Raw genomic sequence first — 7558 nt, 5'->3', positions numbered from 1 at the left:
GGTCGACGGGAAGACAACACGAGGGTTAAAATAAAAGAATGAGTAACGAATGGAACGGTAACTTAGCTTTCTTCGGATGACTTGAGAGCTAAACCGTGTGACGGTGTCTCGGTCTCTGTGTCACGAGCCAAAGCATTACGAGATTGTTGAAGCAACCAACGGAATTACGACTTAGATTAAGAAATAAAATAGTAAGCCAACGCAAACTAGGACTAAAAAGAAAACGTCTGTGCTAAATGGAAGGCGGACGTAATTTAATGTTGACTACTAACGTACAACCACATCACATCAATGTAAACTTATTTTATGAATGAAATCGACATGTTACACACCTGAGGGTCAATTCAGGGTGGGGGTTTGAATCATTTACAATCCCGCAGGTGTCTCCATCTGCCGATAGTCCGGCAGAGTGTGACTCACGTTGTCGCCTGTCGTCTTTCACGTTCCCTTTAATCAAGCTTTTAGTTGTTTTTAGGCCCTGCCCCGGTATCAACCATAACTAGCACAGATAAAAATAGCATTTTAATACAATCAGGCCTATATAAAAGAAGTCTCCTGCTTCCTTCTACCTGGCTCCGTTGGCATACACTGACACTTGCCTTTCTGGTGTTACAAAGAAATCTGTGACCCGTCAGAATGTGTTACTGTAGTGCCGCCTACCTGCCGCAAAGCATTCTGGGACTTTGCGGCAAAAATGCATTGAAGTCTTTATCAGATTTGAGCTGACCTGGGTTAGGGTTAGGGGGTTTGGGTTAGGGTTCGGGGGTTAGGGGGTTGAGGAATGATGCAGGTTTCATGAAGCTACATGTGAGACTTTTCGCGGCCTTTTTTAAAAGAATGGTTTTCGGGATCATGGCGGTAATTCCCTTTCTTGCCTAGAGTCAGATAAGAGGATGGATAACACTCAGGTTTGCACAGTAAAGATAAAGCTACAGCCAGCTAGCCTTTAGCTTAGCATAAAGGAGTACACAGCTAGCCTGTCTCTTCCCAAAGGTAAAAATGAGATGTTAAATAGCAGGGATGTATCGAATCCAGGATTCGGCTTTGGATTGTTGGAATATTGGGCTTTTTGACGGAGTTCAGTTTCTGACGAACCCTAAGCCCGCAATAGAAAGTGAAAATGGAACTCGTGAGCAGAACAAGCGTTGTTTGGCGGTACTTTCTGTCAAATGAGGGCGACTCAAGTCGAGCTACGTGTTCAATCTGCAATGCTGGTATGTCTCGTGGCGGCGAGGACCCCAAACAACACACAACATCGCCGCTGTTAAAACATGGTGGAACATCTGAAAGAATACGAGTGCACGAAGGAATCAGACAGCAGCCAAAAGAATCTTAACCAGAGGGTTCGGTATTCAGCTGGTCCTGCCAATCAGGATTCAGTGCATCCCAATTAATTAGTGAGCTTTATAGGGGCCGTTTGGCAGAGTCCGTTACATCTGGACACAGCCAGCCTGTTTCCTGTCTGACTGATTCTAATCAGCCTCCTTAAGAAAACGTTTGCTATTTTTTTATTTATTTTTTCCATCATTGTGAAGCAGAGTCTATAATGTCCGAAGACATTTTCCATCTTTTTCACGGATCTTTATGCCTGATAAGAACTGTAAAAACACATGAAGACGCGCTGGATACAGCGAAGGGGGGAGAGAGAAAAAAAACAAAAACAAAGCCTGAAATTGGGGAGCAACCTGATGCTGTGCAAATGAAGTGCCTTTTCAACACACACACACACACACACCCCCCCCCCACACACACACACACACACACACACACACACACACACACACACACACACACACACACACACACACACACACACACACACACACACAACCAACCACACCAACACACAAAACCACCACACACACAACACACAATCAATCAATTGTTTCTGGAGTGGTCAGCGGACTCTGTAACAGAGATAGAAAGGGAACAGAAGAAGGAGATGAACTAATTTGTGGTTGTTGACCCTGACGACTGCGGGGCTTTTCCATTCCTCCGTCTCCGAGCCACAGATGCAACAGCAGCCTCAAACTCAGAGTCGGGAACTTTGGGGGGGGGGGCAGTCAGCCAATATGTTAGATTAATAAAGCCTATGAAGGTCAGTGGAGTGCGTATTTATTCCTTACATTTATGGTACACCAGGTGCAGGTCATCAGATTGAGTAGTGGCAGAAATAAACGGTTTTAGGGGATATAATCCATGGATATAATCCAGGGTTCTTATGAAATTATTCAGAGCCATTTTTGTTATACAGGTTGTCTGTTTAAAAACTTAACTAATCTAATGACAATTTAATGTTCTAATGACACAATTCCACCATATATAACAGAACTGGTGCAGACAAACAAACGAAAAAATTTGAAGTCATTTATAGAGAAAAAAAACAAAGCCAACGTTTGCTAGTCTCAGCCAGGGGGGGGGGGGGGGGGGGGTGGGTTCTAGGACTTGAGTAATGCGGACATAGCCGGACCATTTAAATAAACTGAATGCAATGCTAAACAGCGACTGGCTTGCCCAGCTGGGTAATAACCAGTGTATGCTCATGTTAGCGGCCCAGGTTGTAGATGATATTAAGATGGCACCACTAGCATAACTGGCCTGGCAGTGGGTTTGGTTTCCAGATGTGTGTGGGGACTAGGGCTGGGCCACATGGACAAAATCACATATCACGATATGTTTTACCCAAAACCTCCATATCGATACCACAGGGATATTGTGGGGTTTCAATATATTGTGTTATCGGTGCATCACAAAATGTTTACACAATGAGATTTTTGATAAATAATCATTAGTAATGTGGATATAATGACTCAATGGGTAAAAGCAAATAATAAAACTGTTACAGTCTGGTAAGTTATTACGATATTACGATATCCAAAATCAAAGACGATATTTAGTCTCATATCACAATATCGATTTAATATTGATATATTGTCCAGCTCTTTAGTTGACTAAATACAGACTTTAAACAGTTAGTGGCAGCTATAGATGTCCTTATCTCGTCTTATCCCATGTCTAAATGTCGCATTATAAACTTCAAGAAAAAGACCATTCGTGGGGGAAAGCTGTGGTTAACTATTGCCAGCGGGGGGGGAGGACTCACTCACTGGTCTTTAAAATGCCACACGGTTAGGAGAGTCGGGGGGGGATGGGGGGTGGGGGGGTAAAAAGGTCAGGTGTTGACAACGGTGTATCTGCAGTAGGGGGACATGAAGGCTAGCAGAGGGCTTTCATTGACGGTGAAATGTTCACTGTAGGTCAGTTCAGAACCCAAAATGGTTCAGCGTACAGTCTAAAAATACACACGCACACGCACACACACACACACACCACACACACACACAACACACACACACACCACACACACACACCACAACACACACACCAAACACACACACACACACACACACTTTTCTCAAAAATCGGGTACTCAGGTCCAAACTACTACTGTAAATAACTGTTATTCCGACTTTTGCTTCACCCAAAATCGAATACTAAAACATTAAAACGTGCACACGTGTCAGGGTTCAACACTAAGGGCTGCACGATGGCCCGGGGAAGGTAAAACGCTGGGTTTCACTTTATTTTTGCAAGGTTTTTTTGCTATTTTATTGAAGGTTTTTTTTCTTGAAGTTTGACATTTTCGGTACTTTTGACGTGTTTTTAAACTTTTTGGACATTTGCCCTCAAATGTTTTTGTTTTTTTTATGATGATATAGGGGCCAGTAGAAATCTGCATGTAATCATACATGCTAGATTAATAATCTAAGAAGAAACACAAAGATTAGAGGAGGCATATTACCAACACAAAGTCTCAGAGAGCATGTAGCAGACCACATTGGTTTATCAAGCTTTAAAAATGGCAATATGTCAGTCTCAAGGGGGGGGGGGGGGGGCAGTAGTTCAGTCTGTAGGGAGGGTGGTGGACTGGTGGCTGGAGGGGTGCAGTTCACTTCCTGGGCACTTCCAAACCCCCAACTGCTCGGGGCACCTTTCATGGGCATGCGCCCCCCCCCCCCCCCTCCCTCTGACATCTCTCCATTTAGTGTATGTATAGGTACTGAGCATGTGTGTCTAATTCAGTAATAAAGTATACATTATTATTTCAATTGCAGGCTTATATTTGTTGTTTATATAATTAGTACTATATTAGTCCTCTACTCCTACCATGAATCAGGGGTTCCCTACCATAATAATGGTTTTAGGTGTTTAGGTGCAGCACCCAAGCCGTTTAGGGCAGCAACTAAGCCAAATAAATGTAACTGCTTTTTTCAGATCTAACAATTGTAGTCGGCCCCCAGTGGACTTCTTCTTTCTGAGTGTTATTTATAACGTTTCCAATGTTTTAGGCACAGATACTGAGATAAACATTTTCCAAAAATGATTTTTTTTTGTTAATGTAGCGTTTTTTTGAGCGAGGGCCCCTAAACACTCGCCCGCAAAATACATGGACACAACTCTTCCACAAACCTAGGAAGAACACTGTGAATGGTGGTAGTAGTAGTAGTAGTAGTAGTAGTAGTAGTAGTAGTAGTAGTAGTATAAAAGGACCTGCCTTTTCCAGGAATGTTGTTTCTACTCAGCTTTCTGTCTCTATTCTGTATCAGAGCTGGGAAAGGGCTGAGCCCAAAAAATGCTACTCAGCAGCCCTCAGTGACACAATGGCTCCGACTAAAAGCTGATAAGGTGAAGAGTCTGACCCTGACACATCCTGACATGCTGATCAGCCTCGGCAGCACCGGGCTCCAACGTTACCTCAGACTTTAGAACGCCTTTGTTCAAATGACAACAACATGAAGACAGGGGGCCTGCACGAGAACATGAAAAAAAGATTTTCTGATTAAAATGCTTGGGATTTTTGGTTGGTTTTGCTTGATACTGGAGGTCTGAAGATACCCTCCACTTAACTCAACACTCCAGTCCGGGAGGTGGACTACATATTGTAAGGTTTATAGGGTCCTGTAACCACCTTTCAGTCCCAGTGGGTAGCCTACGGGACATACTACTCCGAACGCCTCGTGTTTTCAAACTGTAAACCAGACGGCGTTAAGCCGCATTATCCTGAGGTGGGATAGGGAGGATTGAAAGACACACCAAAGTCAAGTCCGCAACATTGAAACATATGCTTTTCCCTCCAGGCTTTTCAAAATAACATGTAATAAATAATTATTTTAAAAGTCCTCTACGTCAAATACTGATACTGACTTGGATTATTTTTGGCAACAGTTTGTGTCACAGCTTCTTCGAAACCATCAAATATACTCTGCTTTCAGGCCCTTAACACACTCGACTCTTTTCGTGATGTATTTACGCATGCTCTTTTATTTCATGTTTTTTTTATTACTATTATTATTTTTTTTTACAACAAATCATATTTTTGTTATATTCAATTAAACTTTCCACTATGTACACAAGGTGTTTCGCTGGTTCCATACATTCCATGGCTTATATACAGTACCTATCCCTAGAAGTGACATGGTTCATGCTTTTATTTTTTAAATGATTTCACCGTATATCCGTTTATTATTTCTACAGCATTATGCACCGTGCTTCTAAGGTAACTCTACTACCTTCGGGCGGGGGGGGCTTCTGCCCTCTCGTGAGGTAGAAATAACATACAGTGCTCAACTTTAATAAACACAAACACCAAAACAACCCGGATTATACATTCCTATTTATACAACGTCAACAACTGAGCTCTTCGGTTCATATAAACGCTACAAATGCAGCAGCAGCTCCGAGCTCATCAAAGTGAGTGACAGGCCGTCGCAGCCAATCAGGAGCCTCAGAACGTGCAGCCATGACAATGGGGCGCCGTGATTGGTTCCCGGGCCGCATTGATTCCCTTGCGGGAGGCTACCTCGGGAGTTTCGGCGACGTCAAGTTGTAAATATTCAACTAAAATACAACCGGAATTAAAGCGACTTGATATTCAAAATAAAAGCCTGGGTAGGTACCGACATTCACATTCATACACTTAAATAAAAATGTTAGTTATGAGCTTTACTCTACTTCAAAGAGGCTCGTTGGAATTTAATTCTAATTGTGTTTAAGGTAAAAAAAATTGTACCGTCCTACTTTTTGCCTACATTATTTTTATGTGTAACGCTCATTTAAGTTAGGCTACCATGAACCTCTTCAAAAGGTAGCATTTGTGCAGCCAATAATACCGGTATATCTACCAATAATAACTGTAACAAGAGGTAGCAAACAAAAGTACAAGCCCATGATTAGGGCATGTTTCCGAGGATGAATCTTAATTTACTACAAATATACGCACATATTGCATGCTTGATAGACCTTTTGAATGGAATTCCATTGCTAGGTTACAGCTTGGCCCCTTGTTAACTTCCTTTCAGTTGATGTTACTCACAGCCAGTCAAATCCAGTCAAAACTTTGGACGAAAGAGTCTCCAAACTTTTGAAAATGCTCTTTTAGCCACATTGACCTCAAACTCCTTCACTGGTAAAATACCACTTTCTGTTTATCTTTAATATTGGTATTTATATTATTTTATTACAAGTACTTTTCAATATTTATGGTCTCAGGTTAATATAATTTAAATTATGCTACCGACTCTTGCTTCTTTGCTCTAATTACACATTCAACTTAATTTTTAACGTCACTTACACCGCAATATTGTTTCTCTTATCATGGCAACCGCACTTTAAAATTCCTTTTGTTTGACGGCATTTTACTTACTCAATCTACCATATTTTCATTGTCTATTTCTTGCCTTGTATTTCTTTCGTGCTTACTTGTTTGTGTGTTATTGTTTTTTTTGTTTTTTTTTGCTGTTGCTGCTATGCTGCTACTTGTAACGACAGAATTTCCCCGTCGTGGGATAAATAAAGTATAATCTAATCTAATCTAATCTAATCTAAACAAGACTTTTATTTTGTAGGACGATACCGGAAGCCTCCTTGTTGTAGTCTGCTAGCTCAACAGTGGTGGGTTTGGCTAGGTAGGCCTCGGTGAATACAAATAAGCACAAAGTTTACAATAATAAAACCCAATGTACCCTCTTTTGTAAACGTTAAATAATCGGAAGAATTTCACAAAGGCGTTCAACAAAGTCCCCAAACCCCTCGCGCCGTGTTCCATTTCACTTTGCAAAGCTGCCGTTCCCGTTAATGGGCTACACCGTCATTCAGCCCCGCAGTAACGCGACCGTTTCCACTGACAGATGCGTTTCACGAGCTCGACAAGTTCCCCCAAGGTGCTCCAACATTAGCTAACACCACCGGGGCGTAAGCGGCTCGCGACGGCTCACCTTGCTCTCAACTCGACGGTGTCCTCCTCTATCACATCGCTGCAGATAGTTTCCCGGACGAACTGGAGCATAAACGGAGCATTGTCCCGTACCAGGAAGTCCAGAGCACTTCTCAAACTCCGAGTGGGAAGCTGGGCAGGATGTCAGCCAGGTAGCAATGCGCCGCCCGCCGGGCTCTTCTGACCTCACCGGGCGGAGGATGCTGCCGCTTCCGCCGCTGGTGGTGGTGCTACTGCAGCTTAGCCCAGCATGCGACACACACACACACACACACACACACACAC

General features: G+C 42.7%; 1 protein-coding gene across 1 annotated transcript in view; it reads right to left on the bottom strand.

The window, feature by feature from the left end:
- usp6nl (USP6 N-terminal like) overlaps nt 1-7516 on the bottom strand; it is a 107803-nt gene extending 100287 nt beyond the window's left edge. The window contains exon 1 of the mRNA XM_032505243.1: nt 7275-7516. The gene's annotated coding sequence lies outside the window, so the exon portion shown is untranslated. The remainder of the gene's footprint in view (nt 1-7274) is intronic.
- Between the last annotated feature and the right edge of the window lie 42 nt (nt 7517-7558).

The sequence above is a fragment of the Etheostoma spectabile genome, chromosome 23 (assembly GCF_008692095.1).
Source record: "Etheostoma spectabile isolate EspeVRDwgs_2016 chromosome 23, UIUC_Espe_1.0, whole genome shotgun sequence".
Classification (NCBI taxonomy): Eukaryota; Metazoa; Chordata; class Actinopteri; order Perciformes; family Percidae; genus Etheostoma; species Etheostoma spectabile.
The sequence above is the reverse complement of the archived record's forward strand: the minus strand, read 5'-3'. Positions and strand labels throughout refer to the sequence as shown.